Raw genomic sequence first — 11961 nt, forward strand, 5'->3', positions numbered from 1 at the left:
CTGGTTTCCCTCGCATAACAAACACAGTTCATTCCATAGCCACAGAGGTTCGTCCCGTTTTTCACCAAACGTGTAAAACTGCTGCTTTATGTGTCAAAGATAATGAAAATCTTTCAGAACCCAGTCCAAAATATCAGGACTGCTCTGGACACCTCACGACCCACATGTTCGAAAGTGCTGATGCCAAACACATTTGTGTGCTCATTTTTGTAACCCCTTTCCCTCTTACCATTGTTCTGACTTTTCTGAGAGCTTTTGGAAATTTCACAACACACACACACACACACATTTTCAGAACCGCTTGTCCCATATGGGGTCATGGAGCCAACCCGGCAACACAGGGCGTAAGGCCAGAGGGGGAGGGGACACACCCAGGACGGGACGCCAGTCTGCCACAAGGCACCCCAAGCGGGACTCAAACCCCAGAGCCACCGGAGAGCAGGACTGCGGCCCAACCCACTGTGCCACCGCGCCCCCTGTAATTTCACAATATTTTACATATTTTAAATTCTTATTCTAGAAATGGTTGGACTTTTCCAAACCCCCTGATATAAGCACCCGTAGCACTGGACTTCTGATGTTGCAATTGTCGCAGGTCTGTGATCATAACAACAACAACAAATAATAATAATATACATACACACACACTTTCAGAACCACTTGTCCCATACGGGGTTGCGGGGAACCGGAGCCAACCCAGTAACACAGGGCATAAGGCCAGAGGGGGGGATGACACACCCAGGACGGGACGCCAGTCTGTTGCAAGGCACCCCAAGTAGGACTCGAACCCCAGACCCACCGGAGAGCAGGACCTGGTCCAACCCACTGCGCCACTGCACCCCCGGTTATAATAATAATAATATAACACAATTCCTTTACAGCAGAGAATGCTCACATAAAAGTAATTGTTGGTAAAAATATGCCCTCTTTTCCATCAGATATTTTGAAAGCTGAAAGCTTTAGTAATTTAAAATTCTTGTGTGTCTTTTGTTTATATGCAAGATGTGATTCAGCACATGGTGATTCTGACAAATACCGATGTTGAGTTGGATAGCTCCACATTTCTGAGGTGTGGTTTGTTAATAATAATAATAATAATAAAAAATTGATTAATTAATTAATTATTTTTTTTCTGTTCACATTGTGTCCTGTGTTGCTGGCTCAGTTCTATGCCAGACTGCACTGAGGATGTGGTCTTGGCTGATGTGTGGCACTGGATCATACATGCGAGACAGATCTTTGATCAAGGGCGGCAGCTCCCACACATACTTTGAGTCTGGGGCAGAAACACCTCACTGACACTCCCATCAGCATTGCCTTTCTTCATCCCACACTCTCTGGCAGCACTTGGGGCAAAGCAGGAAACCTGTCTTGTAACACCTGAATTGTTTATCATGACGCTCTTGATGCCTACATATTTATTACATTTATTATTATTGCATAACTCTGAGAGAGGGGGTGTGGTGGCGCAGTGGGTTGGACCACGGTCCTGCTGTCCGGTGGGTCTAGGGTTTGAGTCCCGCTGGGGGTGCCTTACGATGGACTGGCGTCCCGTCCTGGGTGTGTCCCCCTCTGGCCTTATGCCCTGTGTTACCGGGTAGGCTCCGGTTCCCCGTGACCCCGTATAGGACAAGCGGTTCTGAAAATGTGTGTGTGTGCATAACTCTGAAAAATGGCTTTATTTAATTTGAACACCAAACTGTCCTTGAGCACCATGCAACTACTGCTCAATTAATAGACTTAGAGCTGCAAAGACATTTTATTTTCTCCTTGTTAAAAGCCGTCATTACATTTGCTTATTTGTTTTATGCAATTTCATTTAATGCCTAATTAGTGCCTTTGCCAGTTATAATTATTCCTCTCCGTGCGGTGTGGTGGTGCAATAAGCGCGTCTTTGCTGCCCCCTTTCGTTTGAGGAAAAAACAACATCGACGACTTTCAGCTGTAGTTTATTGCAAAGTCTGCGCTGCAATGTGAATGAATATGTGTTACTCCTTTGATCTGTTTAAAACTTTTACTGTTGGTGTAATTATCATTGTACGAGCAATGCGGCAATAGAAAAATACATGAGCAAAAACAGGTTATGTGTTGCGAATTGAAATAGGTGAAAAGCATGAAGAAAGGACTCAAGTATCATGTGATGATGGATGCAGTTGCTTTCGCAGGTCGACTGGGTTCCCTAAGTAGCGCGCACCACAATGAATGAACCTGTTTCGTTTTGCACTTTAATTTAATCTTTTTTCTTAAAAAGAACGCGTTAGCTATTCGGCCACGTGATTGTATTACACATGATTGTGAACTCCACAAAGCATGTATAAATAGTTAAACGCTTGCATTTATTAACTACGGTGATCAGTAGTTTTTGACATTTTCACCGGCACATCTATTAGATCTAAACGCGTATTGTTATTAAATTAAGTTTAAAATGATACGAGTATTGCAGTGCTGAGAGGGAAAAAATTAAATCAAGATCCAAGCATTGCCATTTTTCTCTCTTAAGTTTTTATTTGTTTTGTTCTAACGGGACAAATAGGGACGTGTAAATGAACCCAAAAATAATGATAATCTTCCTGTAATTTGCAAAAAACGTCATAGCGATGTTACCACCCGCCTTGCCTTGTAACCAGAGGCCCATGAATTGAATAGGTGCAATGCGACACTTTCACCTCTAGGTGTCTCTAGTGCGCCTCCGCAGCTCCGCAGCGCCAGCGTGTTGAACGCGGCCCCACTCCGGTCGTTCTGCTGCACAGGTTTGCTCTAAGATTTCACCAGTGTCGCCCAAGCCCTTATGGGATGTAAATAGGCATGGATGTTAGGCAGATCCTGATAATTAAAAAAAAAAAAAAAAAGTTCCTGTTGCAGAATCCAATTTGCTGCTGAAATTCCTTAATAAACATCATTTATTCATAGCTGTGGATTCGGGGCTGTGGGACCTTTGACAGGCTGAAACTGGGGGTGCTTGTTGAGCCCCTGGCTCTAAATTTACATTAGAGGTGGTGAAACCCCCACAGCTCCCTTTTACAGTCCCTTACAATGCGCTCCTACCACCTCTCACACACACACACACACACACACACACACCTCTTGTTTCCTACACACCTGGCTGAGAGGTCCTTTGAGTTCTTCACACCGGCACACCTCACACAAAGGACAGATAATGGCCTTGTTTGGAGTGGCCATCTGTGGGGGGAGGGGGTCGACCCCTCGGGAGGGGCAGGGTAAACGGCGGCCTCCTCCTTGGGGGGAAGAACAGAAACAAAAGGCTGCGTGAAGGACGGTGGGGGGCCTCAGCAGTTCTCTGGGGGGGTGTTTTCACAGGCCCTCGCTGTGAAATGAGTTCTTTCACCCTTCTTCAGGTGCTCTAAGGGTCACGCGCTGTGGGGGAAGGGCGGCAGCGGCGGGCCTTTTGTTTCCCACCCTCACTGGGGGCGACACCATTCGCGTGAGCGGCTCAGACCCGGAGCAGCGCGCATTCCTCGGGAGCTGCCGCTCTCTCGCCGTGAGCGCACCGCGGTAAAAGGAGGGTTTGTCTCTTGCACAGAGAGCAGCTGCATCTTCCCATGGGTTTCCCCCGAGCTCTCGTGAAAACAGCTTTATTTCACGCTCAGACAAAAACAGTCCTTTATCTAAACGCATCAATTGCCTCCTCGTTACATATCATTTGTTACCTATTATCAGTTTTAACATCTATTTCCACAAGTACAAATGTGATCAACTTGCCTCACTTATGCAAATAATGCATGTAAATAAACTGTTAATTGGGAAAAGATGGACAACGGAATTGCCTGGAACAGATTTTACTTTGGTAAAAAAAAAGCTGCTTTGAAAGATTAATAAACTTGTCTGCTTTTTTTCTGCTGTGAGGGACGAACTTCAAACTTCACTTCATACAAGTGAAAAAACAGATTATAAGAAGTGGTTTCCATTGCGCAGCCACTCGGGGAACTGAACCATCACAAAACACATTGGTACAGTAACATCTAAAAGAAGATTTATAGTTTTAATGTAAAAAATGTCTGTTCAACAATTATATGAAATTATATTTAGTCTGAAATAATTGCCTGGGTTAGTACAATTTTCTCTCTCTCATTTCATATCATACCTCAACAGTGTGAGCTTGTGCACAATCAATAGCGACAAAATCAAGTCCAGGAAAAGATGTTCTGGTCCTTAACCTTTTCCGAAACCTCTCTAGAACCAGATGAACACTACGGGACCCCTTCTAGAACAATGTTCATGAACAAATTCTTAGAAACTCTTAATATGTATAATTTTATTAAACTTGATAACTTTCATTCACACTGAGAGTAACATACTAAATATATTTGTAATATTTCTATTTCATCTAAATATTTAATTCCGTTAACCTGTATTGTTTTCAAAGCAAGCCTGTGCTTCGTGGACCTCCTGAAGCCCATCCAGACACCGCTAAGGATCCCATGAACCGATCAAGCGACCGGAGGCTCATTTTTAGCTTAAACATGAAGCAAATTCAAAGGGTGAAGCAGTGCAAGGAGGGTTACGACCTCCGGCGTCTGCTGAAACGCTGTCGCTGGAAGCAGAAGGTCAGGAAGAAGCTGGCTGAAGACCAGCAGAAGAGCTGTGGGTGACCAGCCTGGACCAGAGAGCAGCAGGAGGGATCCCCTTAACGACATGCCAGCGAGAACACGTGGACTTGGGGCTGCTGGGCCGACCGTATGATCAATGCAAAGTGATGGAATCGCCCCCCCAGGATGCGCTAAGCTCAGATGAGCCCTATGACACCATAAATCAGCTTCTAACCGAGCTCTTGCTTTTAATTCATGGTCAGTGTTTTGAAATTCCTTTTCCATATGTGTGTGAGTGTGTGTGTGTGTGTGTGTGTTTGCAGACTGCTGGAGTTAATTTCAGTGGCACCGTGGTACGATCAGCAGATCAACAGTGGAAAAGCAGCTGGGAGCAGGGAGTGGAGCTGCAGTGGCTTCTTTTGGGGACGAATGGATGCCCTCTCTCTTTCTCGCTCCTTTTCTTTCTCTCTCCACCTCTCCCTCTTTCCTTCTCGGGCCCAGCAGGGGACAGCGGATCCGTCGCCTTTTCCGGGGCCTCCGCGCTCGCCTTTCGCAGCTTTCCTCGGTGCGGGAGATCTCTCGCCCGTTGCAGAATTCCCTCTCCGTGCCGCCTGACTCGAGCTCCGCGGAAGGAAGTGCGGTGGGTCGGAAATGCGGTAAAACAGCGATATCTGTTCTTCAAAAAAACGAGCGCAGAGCAAACTGACAGAAAACGGCCAATACACGTCACAGTTGAAACCGAAAAGCTGAAAGTTCTGGAACGTTGGCTCGCCACTCTTACGTACCCGGCAAGGAGATGTGTTTTACCGCTATGAGCCACGCCTGAAGCTCCCTCCACAAATATGCGGTGAAGTGTCTTTCTTTTGCTAGAAAAGCTAACATCTGAACTGCGTGAATATTAATCTGAATTCTGCAATATCCGCCCTCCCCTTCGGGCCTTCGCGCGCAGCCCTGCGAGAGATGAACGCTTTCACCTTTCGGCCTTGTACCGCGTTATGCGCGTGGGTGCGTTTTCAGTGTCTCCTCGGTTCCCTGCGTGTGTCTCCATGGTTGCAGTTGCTCAATTAAAAAGCAGAAAAAAAACAATCCTGAAAGGTGTGTCTTTCAGGAGTATTAGGGGGAAAAGGGCAAAATCACTACAAAGGTGATGTATCTCACTTAGTTGTCCAGCGGCTCATTCCCGGGCTCTAGGACGCTGTGTCCCGTTGACGCTGGACTGCGATCGCACGCACGGGCCCAACTCTAGAGTGCCTTCACCGCTCCGGCGCTCCGATTTCCCGAATCCGGCAACGCAAAGACCGATGCCTTGACGTATATTTACAGCTGTTAGGAGTCTGGGAGAAACCGGGGCCTGTTTTTCCAGCCTGTCCCGCACGTCCACCGGGTGCTATCAGCTTCGTGGGCTAATCTGCGCAAAGTGTTTGAACAGCTGTAGCTCCTCTATCAGCGCCGCCGACTCCCCCGCGTGACTCTTCCCATGTCTCAAAGCCTTTGCGGGGGCCGAAGTGTCTTTCCTTTCAGAGCTCTCCGCCAGCTGAGTGATCTGCCTTCCTTTGCTCAGCGTATTTTTTTGATGCTTTACTCCAGATCAACGTATGCCGAAAGACCCGTTTAAACAGAAGGGCGATTTTTTACTGTATCAGTTCAGGGTACGTAGCCTGATGAAGGGTACCACAGCAGAAGGTGGGGTTCAAACGTCCGTCTTTCGGGTTTGAATGCAAGGCGGTGGCTCTAACCGCTATGCCGCCTGGTGCTCGAATGGTGTTGAGCGGTTCTTTAGCTCCTCAGCACTGTTGGGTTCATCGTGATGGGTGACCATAGCAACGTGGTAAGTAAAGCTGTATGGAACCCTAAGTCACGAGGCTCATGCTGCATGTAGGACTAGTGTGATGGTGGAAGATGATGTCAGTTGCTTTTAGTAGAAGATGTGTCTTGGCACCTGTGTGTCAGCAGAGTCATTGCTAAAAGGAGCCTGCCAGGAAAACTGACAGACAGACAGAGAGACAGACAGACAGACAGGCAGTCTGGGGCAGTTTGTTTCATGCGAATAGATGCACTGCTCTGTCTTCTTCCTAATCTGTTAAATCACACAGCGAGTTTTCCGCATGACTCATACAGGTGTGTATGTGTGTGTGTGTGTGTGTTTGTGTGTGTGTGTTTGTGCCATCGGCCGTTTTGCCTCCAGCCTCCTCGCGATGAACCGGTAACGTCTCAGTGTCTTGTGGCTCCTCTCCTCCCCACCATGAACCGAGGTAAACTCTTGATGTGGAAGTCCTTGTGTCATCAAAAAAAAAAAACTTAAAAAAGCCAACAGTCTTGTTTAATTAGCTTCAGATATAACAGTGAAAGGGGCCACAATCCCCCACCTTTGTGATATGTGGCTGCGATATAAAAGATGCGATATAAAAGAAAACTATTTCAAAAACACTTTATATCCCAGAAATCCATATAAACAAAACCCATAAATATCAGAAGAAATACATAATAATAATAATACTACAGATAATAATAATAATAATATGTTGTTGTTCAGTTAAAATGGAAATTAATTAAAAATTATAATTTAGAATTACTGTAACAATCTAATCTGCAGATCTTTTTTCAGATATTGGAGTTTTTTTTTTTTTTGGGATATTGCAATCTTTTCATGGTCAAATGCACATACCGGTGTCATACTCGAGCAAAATGCTCTGGTTTGTATTGTGATGTTTCCCCATAATAAGTCAATACACACACACACACATTTTCAGAACCGCTTGTCCCAGACGGGGTCGTGGGGAACCGGAGCCTACCTGGTAACACAGGGCGTAAGGCCGGAGGGGGAGGGGACACACCCAGGATGGGATGCCAGTCCGCCGCAAGGTACCCCAAGCGGGACTCGAACCCCAGACCCACCGGAGAGCAAGACTGCGGTCCAACCCACTGCACCACTGCACCACCGCCCCCCCCCAATAAGTCAATAATGAAAACAAAAGTAGGTCAAAAATCCTGAACTACATGACGGTTGGTTTAGTAGCAGTTTTTTTTTTTCTTTTGGCTATTAAAGGTTTTCAAACATAATCTTGACCAATGTAAGCGTTTGAAATGATAAAAACCAAGAACCTTGTTTGGGAACATAAAAGCAGAAGATGTATAGAACTGCCATGAACATTTCAATATGCCTGAGGGAAACTTTGAATGTATTTAATATGAGTTGACAGGAATACTGTACTTCCCAGGAGAATACTGGTTTCCGCTGCTGCTTGATCAAACTGATCAATCAAACTTCCTGATATTCACTAGTGGGTTTACTAAGCTATACTAAGCTAACAAGGTCACTCAAGATGTGAACACGCTTCTATTTCAATTTTTCACATGGTATTTTTTCTTTTTATTACTCAAGCACAATATTCGCAGTTTAGAAACGCAACTTAGTTTCTTCATCAATGCAACTACAGCTTGACAATCAATAAAAGGTGAATAATATCGAAGTACCCCAATTTTTTCATGGGTTCCGCTCTGTAAAAAAAACGTCGCGCAAAGCAGCGGCGAAGTAGACATTTGCCGCATGACTTTATTAATTCCACTTCCCTCAGTCATTTGTACTGTGCAGGGTCGCTGTGTCAAAGTCCATCCTGGAAACACAGGGCGCGAGGCAGGGAGCACAGTGAACACTGCTACACTGTTTTATCACATTTTACTGCTGATTAAGGGCTGGACACAGGAACAAAGGCTGTGTTTGCTGTGAAAAAAAAAAAACTTTTTGAAAATTGGCATATAATTAATGCACAATGATAAGTAAATAAATCACATCACACCATCTGAACCGCCTGTCCCATACAGGGTCGCGGGGAGCCGGTGCCTAACCCGGCAACACAGGGCGTAAAGCCAGAGGGGGAGGGGACACACCCAGGATGGGACACCAGTCCGTCGCAAGGCACCCCAAGCGGGACTCAAACCCCAGACCCACTGAAGAGCAGGACCCGGTCCAACCCACTGCGCCACCACACCCCACCAAGATACAAACATTTTCTGTGTATTTATTTATTTATTTATTTATTTATTTAGGGGGGGCGTGGTGACGCAGTGGGTTGGACCGGGTCCTGCTCTCCGGTAGGTCTGGGGTTCGAGTCCCGCTTGGGGTGCCTTGTGATGGACTGGCGTCCCGTCCTGGGTGTGTCCCCTCCCCTTCCGCCCTGTGTTGCCGGGTTAGGCTCCGGCTCCCCGCGACCCCGTATGGGACAAGCGGTTCAGTAAATGCGTGTGTTTGTATCTTTGAAAATGTGTATTCGGATAAAGAGGCAGGAATTGAAACTCACACTTTTGAATCTGATATTTAATCATCTGGGTTATGAGAAAACATGTTCCTCAATCTAAATCCTTATCTAAATCTGAGATTACAGATTTCGGAGTTTACAAACGAAAAAGACTGCGTGGCTGCGCAGTTCAGTTCTTGCATCCGAAAAGCTGAAACAAAAGCGATCGCTTGTAAAATGAGGTGAAACAAAAGCAGAGCACTGAGAAACACATTTCTTTCTTTGAATATGACACTTAAATGCACTCACAACATAATGGGAGTGGAGGGATCTGGGAAGGTCTATGTTGGATTATGGCAGCATGGGAAAGCAGGGTCTGTTAAAAACCTGGTTCACAGTAGGCTCAAGAACGCATTAAATGCTTGTGTTTGTCATGTCATTATGACGAGATGCAAATATTATGTGTATAAGAAACTATCGGAACAGAAGCGTCTTGTGTAGCACGCGCACCGTTTGTTTGTTTGCGGGTCTGGAGCCTATACCTGGCTTCGGCCACATGGCTCAACCTTGAGCGCGCACCACTTTCCGAGCCTCCGAGCCACCCGTGGACAGCTGCCGCACACATGCACAGGGGCCCGTGTGTTACCTTGACAACGGGACTCTGTTCGGCTCCTTGTGTTTGTGCCAAAGCGCGGGGGTATCTGGGAGGGAGTGGCCTCAGTCAAACACGCAGTCTGACTTTCCAACTGTTTCCCATGTAAAGCTCCACCGTACGGCACATTCTCGCGGTTATATGGAAATCGTGGAAAATTTTTTGAAAACGTTTTTAAAAGACAATGATGAAAAATGTGCAATAATGTGCAAAAGTGTTGAATGTTGCAGCTCCTGAGAGACCATTTACAATTTTGGATAATAAGTTTATTCACAACCTAATAACTGATGTAGAGCTAAATTAACTACACACACATACTTTCTGAACCGCTTATACCATACGGGGTCACGGGGAGCCGGAGCCTAACCCGGCAACACGGGGCATAACGCTGGAGGGGGAGGGGACACACCCAGGATGGGACGCCAGTCCATTGCAAGGCACCCCAAGCAGGACTTGAACCCCAGACCCACCGGAGAGCAGGACCCGGCCCAACCCACTGCACCACCGTGCCCCCCGCCTGAATTAACTCATGAACAAATGAACATAGCAAATAATTAAATAACTACTGTCATTCGTGGAATTCATAGCAATATAATATTTCGTAGCAATACGATGCTTCTGATTCAACTTTATGAAACCTCTTGGTTAGGCATGGGTTTAATGAAGTCAGAATCACATGGGACAAGGCATCTCATCCAGCAACTCATCCAGCTAAAAAATTACATACAATTATGCGAGAGGGTTTATTTGTAGGTAAATAAACACATGAGTAATGGTGTTGCTGCCGGTGCTGCTTCTTCCCATGTAACAAATGGTGCAGAGCGCCCGAGCTGTGTGTCTGTGAAAGAAACGGCACTGATCCCTAAATATCGGTGTATGGATTTGCACACACCTGTGCATGAAGTTTCAAAGATCGACACGTTTTGTGAGTGTAGAAATGCGGAAATGTGGAAACGGGGAAATGGCCTTCGTACTATTCCCGTGTGCATGAACGAATGCAGCGGTGCTGCAGAGAACTGCCCCCCACCCACCCGTCACATGCATATTTCATACGCTCGGCCGGTGCCTGCCATTGCTTGCAGAGCGCCCGTGTTTATACTGGCAGAGAAATACCTGCAGCAAGGCATGCTGGGAGGACTTTTTATTGCTGTTGCTATTCTCAGTATAATGACTGGCACTCGGCCACCGCGAGGATTACCTTGGAAAGTGGGGTGAGCAGCTAATCTGAGTACCACGTTGGGCAGGATGTTCCCCGATCGAACTCGTGTGTTTCTGCCTTCTGTGACGATGCAGCCGTGAGCCGCAGCCTCCGAGTTTCGCCTGTTTAATCTGCACGCTCCGTGTGCTGGAAAAATTAATCCATCATCATAGCCTTTCAAACACAAATGCGCAGAAGGCCAAAAAGTACATTTCACAGAGGCGGTGTGCGGCTGAATGAGCAAAGGTAAACAAGTCACCGCATGAGACATCTGAAAAGAAAAATCTGGGGGGAAAAAGGAATGATTCACTATAATAAACAGCCAATTCCATAATAATTTATTGACAGCTTGCAAAGGCCATGAATTTTAACTGAGCATAACAAGGAGCAAGTTCTACAAGTTTTAGTGCTGGAGTTTTGAAAGTCATTTTAAAGTTTTGAAGAGACATCCCTGGAGCAAGATTCAAATCAAGCTGAACCACACACTTTGCACCCAAGTCGGAAAGTGCCAGGACTAGTACGGGGTGTACAGTAAAGATACACCGGCCTCTAGGGGCCCTATTAATTAGGGACTAATAATACTGGGCTGGGAGAGATAGTTAAGCACTAATAATAATGTGTCCAGCTACTGTGTTAATTGACATAGTACATACGGTATCTGCCAGTAAAGTTTCAAGATTCTGTACTGTAGAGGCGAACAGTCCATGTTAATGCAGCTCGTACAATTGTAGCACAAACTATTTTGATATTTTAATTGGCAACTGGCCACCCGTCATTGTGTTCAGATTGTGTACTATAGTAAATGGATGCTGAGACATCGGTGAGAAAGAACACACACACTTTTAAGCTCAGAAGCGATCCTCTTGCATTTTAAAAGAGGTAAAATGCAAAACAATATTCAAAATATTCACTGAATCTAATCTGCATGAAAGCCTCCTAGCCACTAGATGTATTTCATTAAAAGTAATGTAATTTATTTTCCTCCATTTGATCCATCTTATTTAATACAAAGAGTAATAAGGCCCACCATCAAAAAAAAAAAATCCCTACTTATTTTGGGTTTCGCCTTCCCAGTTGTCTGCATGCTCAATGTGCTCGATATCAGAATTTCCATAGAACACAGAGAATTAATGAAGCTGCCGTCGCTGCTGCTGCTGCTGCTGAGTTACCCGCTGATGAATTGATTTCCTTTTGCTCTAGTTTACTTTCATTGACAGTTCACAAGGCAATTTTTGATTTTGCTGCATGCGGGTTGTTGCATGTCAATAAGTAGGTTAATTGTTCTGTAGGATCAAAGTCTGGTGCCTTGCATTAGTGAATGGTGGAAAA

Source organism: Scleropages formosus, chromosome 5, assembly GCF_900964775.1.
Source record: "Scleropages formosus chromosome 5, fSclFor1.1, whole genome shotgun sequence".
Lineage (NCBI taxonomy): Eukaryota > Metazoa > Chordata > Actinopteri > Osteoglossiformes > Osteoglossidae > Scleropages > Scleropages formosus.